This window comes from Gekko japonicus, unplaced genomic scaffold (assembly GCF_001447785.1).
Source record: "Gekko japonicus isolate JY-2015 unplaced genomic scaffold, Gekko_japonicus_V1.1 scaffold60, whole genome shotgun sequence".
In the NCBI taxonomy this organism is placed as follows: Eukaryota; Metazoa; Chordata; class Lepidosauria; order Squamata; family Gekkonidae; genus Gekko; species Gekko japonicus.
The window spans coordinates 1897831-1912541 of record NW_015167528.1 but is presented as its reverse complement, the minus strand read 5'-3'; positions in this window follow the sequence as shown (position 1 = coordinate 1912541).

The following is a 14711-nucleotide window of genomic DNA, read 5'->3' as shown; positions in this document are numbered from 1 at the left end:
GGGAAAGGCAGTCCCTCAGGTATGCAGGCCCCTGACCATAAAGGGCTTTAAAGGTAAGAACCAGCACCCTGAACCGAATTCAGTATGCTATAGGTAGCCAGTGTAGTGCTTTCAGCCAAAAATGACCAAACTGAGGCTATCGTACTTTGGGGACATTATGAGAAGACAAGAGTCACTGGAAAAGACCATCATGCCATGAAAAGTGGAAGGCAGGAGGAAAAGAGGAGGACCAGGGCCGGATTTAGACTTGCTGAGGCCCTAAGCTATACAAAACCCAGAGGCCCCCTACTGTTTTAAATTACATCAGCTGGTCTCAGAAAAATTTAAAATATATACGCCTTTTTAATATTTGAAATCATTTTTATATTGTGTTTTTATTTGAGGCCCCAGCAGATTGTGAGGCCCTAAGCTGTAGCTTATTTAGCTTATGCATAAATCCGGCACTGAGGAGGACCCAACGTGAAATGGTTTGCCTTAATCAAGGAAGCCACGGGAGTCCTCAGTTTGCAAGACATGTGCAAGGCTGTGAATGATAGGGCATTTTGGAGGTCACTGATTCGTAGGGTCGCCATAAGTTGTAAATGACTTGATAGCACTTAACACAGACAAACAGACACACACAGGGGTTCTTTCGATTCTGATTGAAGTGGTAGCAAAATTCTTCTTATGCAATGTTACACAAAAGTACGTTAATGTTCCTACAGAGTTCTTATTAATTTCAGTGGGGTTTGCACAGGAGACCTCTCTGATGGATTGGGCCCTTGGTCCCGTTCTAAAAAAAGATATGCTCTGACTGAACAAAATTTTAGACCTTTAGGCAATATATATGATTGTATCTATAGATGTCAACTTTATGCATGCACTTAAGGGCAGCTCTAAATATTGACCCTCTTGGTCGGAAATAAATTTCACAGTGAGAGAAAAGCCCCTTCTGTGAGCGAAGGAGAGCAAATGAGCCACGGCCTCCGCAAAAGAGAGAGCGGCCTGAAAATCCCCAGCTGATGTTTAGATTGATTAGTTATTCAATATTTCCTCATGCCAGTGTGCATAAACTTCAGCTTCCTTCCCCCTCTTTCCATGGGAGAAGGGAAAAGGTTTCGTATTGTAACAGACAAGGCATTGTCAATTAAGTATCACCTTCAATTTCCTTGTTTATGATCCGGTGGCTACTAAGCATCAATAATTTCTGCCCTCCAAGTTGTCACAGGGAAGATTGATTGTGCGTGTCATCCTTGATATGAAGACATTGAAATGAAATCACAGCCTTCCATCTACATCAACCAAGTTTCCGCAAAGGGGGAAAAGGGGGGGGAGATAACTCTGTTAGGAACTCTGTTAGGAACAGGAACCTTGTGAAGGGAAGGAAAGGGAAGGGAAGGGAAGGGAAGGGAAGGGAAGGGAAGGAAAGGAAAGGAAAGGAAAGGAAAGGAAAGGAAAGGAAAGGAAAGGAAAGGAAAGGAAAGGAAAGGAAGGAAAGGAAAGGAAAGGAAAGGAAAGGAAAGGAAGCCATTCCTTTATGGGATAGCCCCTTTTCCAGAAATAAAAGTGTATATAGATGGCTAGGAGACTGAGGCTGCAATCCTGGATACCTTTACCTATGAGGAAACTCTATAGATTATGATAGGACTTACCTTTGAGTAAATATTCCTGAGACGTCTCTGGAGAGGTGGCGCATAAATTCCCTAAACCAATAAATAAATATGCTTTTAGCTGTAAAGCAAGAAGTTCCTGGATCAAATTTTGCTTCCTTTTTGAACTTAGCAGGCAGGCTCTGGTATGTCATGATTCTGTGATCCTCAGTTCCCATTTATGCAATGGAAACACTGCTTTCCACCCGAGTTACTGAGATAGTAAACAGGGGCCCCTGCCACATGGGGGGAAAAGTACGGCCAAAGTGTGGCTTTTTAAAGCCGCACCAAAAGAAACACGAGGCGGCGGGATCACATGGATCCCCTGAGCCACTGCGCAGTTCCTCCCCGGCACGATCAGATGCCGGGGGGGAAGCTACTGAAGAGAGAGCAAGGCTGCCAAACTGCACATGTGTGCGCATGCGCAGTTTGGCCGGGAGCCTGGATTGCTCTGGACGACGGGTGCGGCGGCGATCCCACGGCCACACTTGCTGCGGTGCTTCAGGTAAGTCCTCCTCTGTAGGAGGTTCTTTTTTGCAGCGGCTTTTCCGGGTTTAGGGACAGATCGGGGTTGGGTGCACGCCACTTCCCAGATGTTGTGGTGAGATCGTGCCCGTTTGCTGCGCCCCCGATCCGTCCCTCTCCAAGGCCAAAATCTTCTGTGTGACCGGGACCAAGGTTTTCTTCAGAGTTAAGGTGTGCAGTGCGAGGGCTGTCCAGCTCTTCATGGCAAAGTAGGATTGCTACAGGGCCAGTGGAAGGTGGGGACATGGGAGGTGGCCACAACATTGTCTGTGTTGCTCAGTCACTTCTGGGGAGTACCTGAAAGGGGAAGGGGTGACCCAGAAATAAGAGTAAGTTTTGCATGTGCCCAACTATATAAAATATTTGTGAGAAACCATTATGAAAATTGGCCCAAACAGAGAAGTTACGCATTAAAAAATAGACAGCTTGGTTAGGTGGTCTGGCCATGCAGTTTCCCGTAAGCAACATGAGTTTCATCAAGAATAAAGTGGTTAAATTCTGTGCAGTCAAATTCCTGCGTGCCTGGTGTACTGACTGCATGTGCACAGGATCACCGGCCAGAGAAGAATTTCCAGAGGAAACCACAGTTGAATAGGAACACTGCTAAGCAATCCAAGATGGGCACAGTTTAGTGTGGCCAAACAATTAAGGTTGGATCCTGCAGAGCCTTTCTACGAACAAAGATGATTTCCTCCCACAGAAGGATCTTTTGAAGGCATCTTAGGTGCTGTGTTTTAATTACAGTAAATTCTATAATGTACACTGTGCATTGTCTGACGTTTTGCCTGTCTTGAACCTGCTACCAATCAATTTCATTGTAGTATTACGAGAGAAGGAGAAACACCTCTCAGTAATCACTGAGGGACTGCTTGTAAGCTTGGAAACCCTCTACTACATCTCTCCTTTGTCCTCTTCTTCCCAACCCCCCCAATCCCCTGCTTCAGCCTTGCCTAAGAGTATATGAAAGGTGCTCCAACTTTTGGCTCACTCTGGCTGCCCTTGGAAGCAGTGTTTCCAGGTCCTTCCTTCTTTATTTCTTCTCTGGGTGCCTCACAGACCACCTCCCTTTGGGCATCTTTCTCCCCCGCCCCACACCAAGCAGATTAAAGGTCAACACGGTTTTTATTCCCAAAATGAATGGATCTCAGGACAATGTAATCCCAAATCTATATTCTTGACCCAGTTGTTTTTTTCGAGAGCTGGGGCCTCCCTGCTTTTCAGACCTGGATTCCTCCGACTCCTTTGACACGCTTCACTAGAGCTAATAGCTTCCTATTACCAGTTACAATTTAGCATCTGAGCCAGGAGCTAGAGGAAGAAGGGGTGTGTGTGTGGGGGGGGGGGGGAGTGTAAATGAAATGGCCTTGCACTGAACAAAGGTTTTATTTCTCCTGAGCACAACTCTTTGATAGGGAAACGAGGGAGACAAATGTGTTGCTAATTTAATTAAGTAGTATGTGATTGCAAGGTCTGCAGATGCCATTTAAGGCAGGATTAATCAAGAGCAGGTGACGAAAATGAATAGTCACACATAATGTTAGCATTTCTAACAATCCGACACAGTCTAATGGAATCAAGTGCTGGTTAACAACGGGGCTCAGTTTTGCTTGCTAATCCAAATTTATCTCCACTTTCTTGCATTGCACTCATGTGGATCAAGAACTCATCACTTGCACAGCGTCTCATACATTTATCTGGGGTAGCCTGAATTATTTTTAATACTAGGAGTGATGCCCATTGTGGGAAGAAATACAACGAGATCTAGAAGGAAGCTCCAGATTAGAGTCCCGACTGTGGCTGTAGAGGTTGTAAGTGGCCGATGATGCCTAGAACTGTTTTGAGTTGAGAGCTGTATGTGACCAATAGTGGTGTTCTGTTATTGTCTCTTTTGGGCCTGTCTTGCAACAGGCTTTATCTGGGCAGCATTCTGGCTTTGTTGATCTGTTTCCTGACTTCTGAAAAGGTTTGTTGTAGGTCCTTCAGTTTCACTGGACTTTCCCAAGCATTTTACATAGGTTGTGGGAAAGCCTTCTTGCGTCACTACTTTTCTCATTAAAAAAAAATGTCCTGCACTTCTGTACTGACCTGTGCACAGAGTCGAGAAAAAGTGGAACTTAACAACCCCCCCCCCCAATTGAATCAAGAACCAGAAAGGTTAGTTACAAACAAATTACATGGGCAATTAATATATATATATATATTCTGAATATTATCAAAATACATGTATTTATTATCAAACAGTTAGAAACATATGGGCCCAATTGTAGCCTCATTACAGAATAAAAGTGTACAATATGCACAAGTGGTAACTATTGCAAATTTGCGACCCAACATGTTTTGGCCCAAACAGGCCTTCTTCAGTGGTCAAGCAATATTTGTACATATAGGCTGGTGATACAATAGTAAGACAATTACCAAGTTAATGTGGGGCAAAAAAAAAAGCTGTTTTATAGTAAGAATCAATTGACTCAAGGCCTAGGAATGTTTATGAATTTATGAGGCCTCCTGAAGTCTCGCCTCATGTCATAGTCAGATGCATACATGCTGAATAATGTTGCCATTGTATGCCTTCCGATTTTGGTCCAGAAGATACAGGTGCAAACAACTAATCAGAGCCAATGTACCATAAATGGCGTGCGGTCACCTGACAGGGGAAACCCTGCTCCTCATAGTAGCTGGAGCTGCAGCACAGTGGCCAGAGGATTGGTGGGTGTTACAGGCACAGGCGCGGGCTGCTTTCCCCACCAAAGGGCTTGTCCTTTGCATGTAATATACAAGCACAATACATAGCAACATCAACAGGGCAAAAAGTGGGTTTCAAAAATGAGGAGCAATGCTGGAGTCATTGACCTGAGGAAAATAATTGGATAAGAGATAAATGGAACCTCCACAAACAGAGGCAATAGATCTGTGAGTAAAGGGACACCTTCAGACTCGTGATCTTCCCAGATATGGATAGCAGTGGCTGGGGAACACAATTTTGGCCTTTTGGTTGGATCAGATGAGCTAATTCAGAATCAGCATCAAACCAGAATCTGTGAGCCCCAGGTTCGAATCCACTCTCTGTCATGTACCATAAGCTTGCTGGATGGCTTTGGGCCACTCACACACTCTCAGCATAATCTACCTCATAGGGTGGTTGTGAGGACAAGATGAAGGAGAAAAGAATAATGTAAGCCACTTTGGGTCTCTATCGTAGGGAAGAGTTCGCATTTCCAAGTGAGAAAAGAGCAGGGGACTAAGGAGTTAAACTTTCCCTCTCTTCCCACTCTATTCTCCCAGAAGTTGCAGTTGCAAAATGATATTTAAAATAAGGTATTTTAAAAAGTCATTTAAAATAAACACACAAAAAGGAACATTCACTGAAATTACGGCGAGTCGGGATCCAGTTGCTTTTCAACCACAGAGTGGTTTACTTATTATTATTGCATTTTATTTGTCTGTTTATACCTCACTTTTCTCCCCAATGAGACCCCATAGTGACTTACAGCATCAGAGCCCTCTCCTCTTTTTTATACTCACAATAGTCCTGTGAGGTAGGTTAGGCTGAGGGCTTTTCCACATCAAGTTTTTGTGTCAGTTCTGGCCCCATACTGCTTGGGTTTATCCCCATTTCTGCAAGTGTTTTTGTGCCCTTCATTTTAACTTTTTTTAAAGACCACTTTTACCTGATGTTTTTCTGGAAGCCATTTTTGGGTGTGATTTAGTATAAGGCAGCTTCATATGTACATCAGGTTCTCCCTGTGCCTGCCTCTCTTTCTTTGCATAAAGATCTATTGCCACAAATCTGCAAAGCCTTTTGGGCATATGAATTTAAAAAAATTTCTACCTATCTCTGCCACCAACAAGGATGGCTTCGTTTATCCATTTAGGTGGGTTATTTTTGCGTGTTCCCAGGGACATCTTTCAGGCTGCCCCTCTCTACTGAAGTGAAAGAGACAACATGAGACTCTGGAATGGCTGCCGGGGAGCTTCATGGACCCATTGCAAGCTCGGCGTAACCAGTAAATTGCCCATCATCCCCTGCTTAGCCTTAGAAAGGCACCTGCACTCATTTCTGAGACTTAAATTCCATCAGTGCCATTATAAAACAGGACAGTACAGCCATCATGACGGTGAAATATCTACATAATTCATGAAAAAACCCTGTCCAACAGAGCAATGCATCTATTGCAAAAAATAAATAAATGGGCATTTGGATACACATCCCCTTCTGGATTGGGCCCCATTATTTATTTATTTATTTATTTATTTCAACTTTTATACCGCCCTGACCCCTAGGGGTCTCTGGGCGGTTTACATAGGGTGTTCTAAGAACGCTTCTTCCCTAACTAGGGCCACATGAAGTAGGGAGGGGCTGCCTACCAGCACCCAGGTGGTGTGGCTGTTGTCTTCTCCAGCTCGGCTCCGTTTCTCTCCAGGCGGTCCTTCGGTCTGGCATTCCTCCTGGCCAGAGTGGCTCCCTTCCTTCTTGGCGGGACTGCTTAGGTGCACAGTTCGTATTCGTCCACGACTGTCCATTCAGCTCCGTCGTGCCCGCGTTACGTCGTTGTGCGTCTTCCGGTCCCGCTTCCGCCGTCGTTCGCCACACGATGCTATACTGGCCACCAGGGATCGCTCCAATGACCATTATTGCAGAAAGCTGGGGAGATGTATGTGGTTCCTATTCATAGAGTCTTGCATCACACACCAATGGGCTATGCTCAGAGTTCCTGTACCTGAATTAGGTCCACTTTCTCAGGCATATATTCTCTGTCCCAAATGGCTTCCCTGCCGACAACATGGGTGCCGCGAGCTGACTTCATTTATATAATTGGTGTGTATCCCACTGCTTTGCTCAAACAAATGTGAAGTCCTCTCTTCTTTAGCCTAAGGAACAGGAAGGCTCTTTAGGCTGGAGGAATGCTCCAGACTTGACAGAGTAGAAGGAGCGGTTCCAAGCATTGGCAAAGGGCCTTTCAGCAGCACTGGCTGGAGAGCCAGTTTGGTGTAGTGGTTAAGTGTGCGGACTCTCATCTGGGAGAACCGGGTTTGATTCCCCACTCCTCCACTTGCACCTGGCTGGATGACCTTGGGTCAGTCACAAGCTCTGGCACAGCTGTCCTTGAAAAAGAGCCGTTTCTGTCAAGAGGTCTCTCAGTCCCACCCACCTCACAGGGTGTCTGTTGTGGGGAGGGGGAGGGAAAGGCGTTTGTAAGCCGCTCTGAGACTCCGAGTGAAGGGCGGGGTATAAATCCAATCTCCTCCTCCTCCTCCTCCTCCTCCTCTGCTAGGGACAGAGACCCAGGATGCCTCACTGCCCCCTGGGTGCTCCAACTATTCCTCTGTCCTTATTGTTTCTGTACTCTTGCCAGGCAATTCAGAATCACTTAATATTTTGCATCCAAATTATTTCATAACTTATTTGGGACTTATCTGTGCAATCAAATCCATGAACTGTCCATGTGACCTGTGTGGTAGAATTTATTTAACATACTTCTATGCTGCCTCTCCACCCAACACATTAAAAAAATCCACATTAAAACAATATTTTAAATAAAGTATATATAAAACAATGCAATAACAGCATGTATACAGACTAGGGATGGGCATGAACTGAGAAATGAACCGTGTTTGGAGCATGAACCAGGTCAGTTCGTGGTTCATTTTGAACCAGTTCATTTGGTCCTGTTGTTCCTGAATCCAAAAATGAAACACCTTTTCTAGTGGAGATTTGTTTGGTTTGTTAGAGCAGTGCATTCTCCAGACAGCCTGGTGCCGATTGGGGGTGGACTTGTGGAGAGCCCTAGAAACACCCATAGCAGTTGTCCATAGCTTGATTGGCAGCTCTGGGAGCCAAACAGAGCTCCCATTCTGCTCTATGCGAGCAGATTGTATATATACCACACCCTGACTCAGCTGCTTTCACTTTGCAGCAGGAAGAGAGAAGAGTTAGTCATTCTGTGAGAGTGCGTTAGGAAGAACTGCTTGCTGTGCAGCTGATTTAAGGGGAGGCCAGAGCTGAGTTTTCCTGAGGACACCTGCTTTGGGGAGCTATAACTCAGACATCTCAAATCCAATCTTTGCCAAACTTGGAGGGCAGGTGGAGGAGAGTCTGCTGAAGACTCCTTATGAGTTTGGCATCTCTAACTTTTGAGGGGGCTGTTCTACCACCTCCCAAACCCATGAACTAAACAAACCACAAACCGGTTTGGGAAATGGGAAATGTCTGTGATTCATGGTTTGTGTAATCAAACAAACCACGAACCACCATGAACCACAACTTCCCCAATTCATGCCCATCCCTAATACAGACATAACACCAAAATGAAAGAAGATGACCAAGAACAGTTATTGGGGGTATGCCAAACAAAGTAAAACAGTCCTCACCTGCTGGGGAAGACAATGAGAGAGGGAGACAGACAAATCCAACTTGAGAGGGAGTTCTAGAGTTTTGCTGCCCTGGCCAAGAAGGCCCTGTCTAACTTGGCTTAACTGACACTCTGTGCTGAATTGAATTCCATGGGCCAGTTAAGAAGAGTGAAATGGTAATCATGGGCAGATCAACATCCGGTGGGCTTGTAATATCATAGCGTCAGACAGGGGTCATTTCATAGGAAAAGAGGTGCCGGAGCTCATTAGCATAACTCATTAGCATAACTTGTTTGCATATGTCACACACCCTGACATCACCAGACGTGTGTCAGAAGGCAATACCCACTGCTCAGGCTCCACTGGACTGTTTTGGATTGCTAGCTATTTGGGGGGGGGATGTGCAGATCTGTCCCCGCAGAGGAGGGAGAGCTTGTACCTGAATAAAATGTGGTCTTAAAGGTGCCACTGGACTGTTTTGGACCGGTGGGCCGGGGGGGGGGCTCTACAACTTTCCTGGCTGCTTCTCACTCTGCCTGAGGGCTGCTGGGAGCAGGGGGTGGGGCTTGTTCCATGTGCCCGCCCCCTGGGCTCTTTACTGCCGGAACTCCGCTCCTGTGCGCTCCTGCAGGAAATGACCCCTGGTGTCAGATATGTTTTATTTAGGGAATTTATAAATTGCTTCAAGCAGTATGCCGGAGGCATGCTTGGTATTGATCTTTACAACTATTGATCTTTATTAGAGTTTTTTAATGGCCCTAGGTTTTGACACCCATTGACTACACCATCCAAAGGAATGGCCATTTTATAGTATGAGACAGAATGGCTGAGATCCACCAGAGGATTTCTGTCACCAGAACAGAATTTTCTCAACTCCTGCCTCCTGCTCCGGCCCAGAATGTCCACGGAAACGTTGCTCTTAAGGGGAAGTGGACACTCAGGAATGGCATGAGGGAGTCAAAGGTCTGTTGTGGGAGGAAGGAACTGACCCAGATCTCTCTCCTTTCCATGCAGAGAAATCCTCCAGTGGCTCCTGGCCGATATCTGGAACTAATGAGTGTCATGAGTTTAGGCAAACTAAACAGATGTTTGCAGCATCTCATCATTGAGTATAATAAAAAAAAGGTGAGAGAACACCTGGTTTTGAGGGCATCTGTTCTTCCTTTGTCAGAAGACGTTGACTAACCTATAAGCAAAAATAAATAAATTGGGGAGGGTTTTTTTTTAGAAGCTCCAGAACCCCTTTAACATAAATAATTTGAACTACTTTGGAAGCAGAGAAGAAGATGATTGGGAGTCATGCATTTTAGCAAGAAAAGTTATAGGAAGCCGGGTTTCTGTGTTATAAGGCTCATTTACCTGCATAGCAATAGCAAAACAAATCGCCCTCGGTTTCCATGAGTGTCACCAGACTTTGCTGTTGTCTCCTGGCAATGTTGCAATGCCTCCAATGGTGAATAGTGTTCTTTTCTCCCTTTCCTTTAAGAAAAAAACCCCGTTGTCACATGATTGCCCTGCACGACATCTCAAATCTCCTGTCTGTTTTGTTGGCCTTATATGCATGAATAATTTTCCCAGTGCTTGTTTGTAGCACTGCTGGAGAAAGAGAGAATTACTCCCGCACAATCTCTTGTCCTCAATCAGCATTCCATTGGCTTGAGCTGGCTTACAACAGTGTAAAGACATCGGAGGCATGTGTTGTAATATAGCGAGCATTGTCCTCTTGAAGAACACACGAAAGAAAGAACATTGTTCGACCAGGGAGCAATTCATTGGGTTTTTCCCAGAAACTCTTGGGTCAAGTTTTTATAGGCCTATTTGATTTTCAAATTCTTTTTTCCTCCCCTTTTCCCTCACAGTGCACTATAGTGTCCAAACTTGTCTACATTTACTTCTCATGTTTTGTGCATGGTAGATGTCCTTTGAAAAGAGTATCTCAAATAAGTCTTTATTCTTGTTTTGTTGGCTCTTCTTCTGTGTTTTCATGAACTCTGACCCCGGCCATGGCAACTGCAAGAAAAATGTTAACATTGATTGACAGGATTGAAAAAGCCTCCATCCCTATCCGCATTTCAAACACTTGGAGAACAATGGGGTTTGGTGTGATTGAATTAATGAGATAGCGCAGACTGTCAAAAGAGCACACATACTTTACATAAACCTGATTATCTTTACATGGCAGAAATAGGGGGGGAGAAGAGGAGAGGAAGCAGGGAGGAGAGGATTGGCTTTCAGGCCTACCTCCAAAGGAGCCATCAAAGTCGATGCCCTGGCAAAGGGAGTGATGTGCCGACGGGGCTGGCCTTTCTCTCTGCAACCATGCCTGCTTAGCATACATCAGCCATGGTCTTTAACAAGTCTATTCAGGAAACGAGGCCCCCAAACAACACTCTTTTCACTCCCTAGAACCTCTCTTGCGGATTCCCCTCCCCTCACAGGAGCCATTGTTTAACTTGAACTAAGCGCACATTCCAACAATTCGACCTGATCCATCTCCCCCCCCTGGCCCTAACTCCACCCCCTCCCTCCAAGACTGAGATCACTCATGATGACTATAACATATATTTAAAGATGTGAGTCCCAGCTGGTGCTTCCTGTAAGGAACAGAACAATGAGTTCTGTTCCTTACACAAGGTATAGAAAGGGACTCTGGGGCAAGTGATGCTCTGTCTTCTTGGTGCTTGGGGGGGCCAACAGTGGGAGGGCTTCTAATGTCCTGGCCCCACTGGTGGACCTCCTGATGGCACCTGGTATTTTTGGCCACTGTGTGACAGAGTGTTGGACTAGATGGACCTTTGACCTGATCCAACATTGGCGTCTCTTATGTTCTTATGAGTGGGAAGAAGGCTCGGGAGGAAACGGTTTTCCATGTAGAGTTCAAAATTATTTTGGGCTATGTCGGGAGATGTTTCAAGAAGCCACCAAGTGGTACGGGTGCAATCAGAACTAACCCAGTGCCCCTGGCCTTTAACTGGAGACCAAATGGCTGTCTTGCAGGCTTACCTTGGCTCCGTTTCCCCGCTACCACTCAGCTGGCGGGGGAGGGGAGGCAGGAAATTGAGGAAAGGTGTCCTGATCCACTCTGGGTTTGCTCCCTGGGTGCCCGGAAGGAACATCAGTGCATTGCCGGGGGGTGGGGTACCATGGATGTTCTGGCATTTGGGCATAACTCTGTGGTGGCCCAAGGGGTTAAGACGCTGAACTGCAGGCTGTGGAAGGTCGGTAGTTAAGCAGTTCGAGACCCGAGTACCGCATGACCGAGTGAGCTCCCGTCTCTAGTTCCAGCTCCTGCCAACCTAGCAGCTCGAATGCAAGAAATTGCAAGTAGATAAATAGGGACCACTTCAGTGGGAAGGTAACAGCGTTCCGTGCGCCTCGGTGTTTAGTCATGCCGGCCACATGACCACAGAAACGTCTTCGGACAGCGCTGGCTCTTCGGCTTTGAAACGGAGATGAGCACCACAACCCTAGAGTCGGATTCGACTGGCTTTCGAGCAAGGGGAACCTTTACCTTTAACTTACTGTAGTTATGATGTCACTTCCAGGATCATGGGGAGTAATGTCAGCGTATTGCTGGGGTAATCAGCACGTTGCTGCCAAGCCCCCCCCCCGGAAGATGAGTCCCCTTTTGGTTGCCAGGAGGGACTTGGCAAGCCTACTGTCTTTGAGTTTCAAAATGGCAGCCACAGGCAGTGTTCCCTCTAAGACGAGTCAGTGTGAGCTAGCTCACAGTTTTTTTAGCCTTCTGCTCACACATTTTTGTCTCAGCTCAGGAAGGATGGCTCCAGAGCAAACTAATCGGTGCAGTAGCCAAATCGCTGCTCACAACTTTAATGCCAGTAGCTCACAAAATAGAATTGTTGCTCACAAGACTCCACAGCTGAGAGGGAACATTGACCACAGGGTAGGACAGGACAACAAACCCATGTCTTGCATCCCACTTTTTATTTTTGCTGCTGGTCTGGAATGCAGACGCGAGGGATTCTCAGCATCTCGCAAGCCATCATTGCAGCTGGTGGGTTGAGTGTGACTGGGTGAGTCACAGATTCAGTAATGGCACTCAAGCAAAATATAATCCCAAACCACTGATCGTCTTATTTGGCCTTCTTTAGTCACCCATTATGATTAGTTGAAAGCACCTAAGAACCCATATCGCACAACTCCAAATAATGCTGGAATAGAAGAGATTGGACTTAAACCCCACCCTTCATTTGGAGTCTCAGAGCTGCTTACAAACCCCTTTCCCTTCCCCTCCCCACAACAGACACCCTGTGAGGTAGGTGGGGCTGAGAGAGCTCTTTCCAGAACTGTCCTTGAGAGAACAGCTCTGCCAGAACTGTGGCTTGCCCGAGGTCATGCGGCATCTGCAACTGGAGGATTGGGGAATCAAACCCGGTTCTCTCAGATTAGAGTCCGTGCACTCAACCACGACGCCATACTGGCTCTCAACAGAATAGAAACAATGCTCCGCATTAAAGACTGTTTGGCATTTGAGATAGGGGGGTGGAAAGTGCTGCCAAGTCACAGCCAACCTGTAGGCAACCCTGTAGGGTTTTGTGGGCAAGAGATGAACAGGCAAGAGATGAACAAAGGTGGTTTGCCACTGCCCGCCTCTGGGTAGCAGTCTCGGACTTCCTGGGTGGTCTCCCATCCAAGTCCCAACCAGGTCTGATCCTGCTTAGCTAGCCTGGTCTGTAGCGCCTGAGACTCTACGAGGTCTGTAGCGCCTGAGACTCTCCGTTTTAAGCTTAGGAACTTGGAATATTTCCATGCAGCAATTTAAAATAAAATTCTGTTTTCATAAACTTAAGCTACAAAACACAATGAGCTGGTATTGATATTTCCTGTCCATCCCTGGCCCCATTATATGGATTTTTTCATCTACGCTCTATGGCCTGGTTGAGAATATGATATTATGAGGATATATATTTATATCAAATCTCTCATAGGTATGACTGGATGTTGTTGCTGTTATGTCCAATCAAGCTCTCTCCCTGTGCATGTATGCCATGCTCTGTGTTCAAAAAGCAGCCATCTTGCTGATCAGCTGTTTCGATGAAGAGTGGATCCAAGAGAAACAAACCCAGTCCCTTCCTGCATCTCTGGATCCTGCCTCCAATTTTCAAGTAGGGCTTCATGCATACAACCCTGGAAGCATGCTGGTATTATGATATGCGTGCTTAATTTATTTAAAAGCTGGAGTTTGCACTGGCTTAGTCATTTGTTGCCTGTATTATGTCTCTTCTGCAGAAGGCGCAAGCTACCTGCCTTTTTTGGATCTGGCAATATTAACGACTTGTGGGTCTATTCTTTATGCCACTTGTGGAGTTTTTGGCCACTTTATTCTACATGAAGAGTAGAATATTCTTTGCATATAAGAGTTGCATATTCTTGATGCAACGGACCCAGGAGTAACAGGAAATCATTCATAGTTATAATTATTACTAGCAGTGCAAGAACCAGGGAAGCTTTGAGGCTGGCACAATGTCCTGGACAAATATCCTTGCCTGAATGAAAAACATTTACAGAGACCAACACCGACCATCACTGTGCTGGCTCACTGGTGGGTTGTGGTTGCAGGTTAATGGAAATGCACGACAGCAGCCCTCAACATCAGCAAAACTTTTATCCTGGAAGCACATAAATATTTTTCTAAACCCCTGCTAACACCTGTTTTTGGGAAAGCATTAAGAATTGACCTCCATGCTTACTGTAGAGATTATGCATATTAGATTCCGCTCCCCCACATCCCACACATCCCTGACAGTTCAGACGTTTGTTCCTCTGAGAACATTTACCTTATGCCAAAAGGGAGGGTTATCTTCTTGTGAAGCTGTGAAATCCTCTGGTTGGACTGAATTATTTCAACAAGGGTTCTACCTCCTTAAAAATGCAGGACTACAAAATAAAATGGGGGTCAGGAATAGGCAGATCTCAGGGGTCATTTGGTGAGTTAAGTGTCATTCCCGGGACATCGTCCCAGCATTTGGGGAGTGTGGGGAAGTGGGGAGGAGAAACTCTTCTCAGTAGGAGCAGGTCAAGATGCTTCTCTAGGCAAAAAGTCCCATTCTTGGATATCTTCACAATTTGACTGTTTGATTTTTAAGAACACTTTTGGGGGGTTACTTTTATGCAATCGTTAGAGCCACACTGGAGAGCATTTTCTCCCTCTCGGGGTCCCCAAGGACCGTATTTTGAACTGGTTTG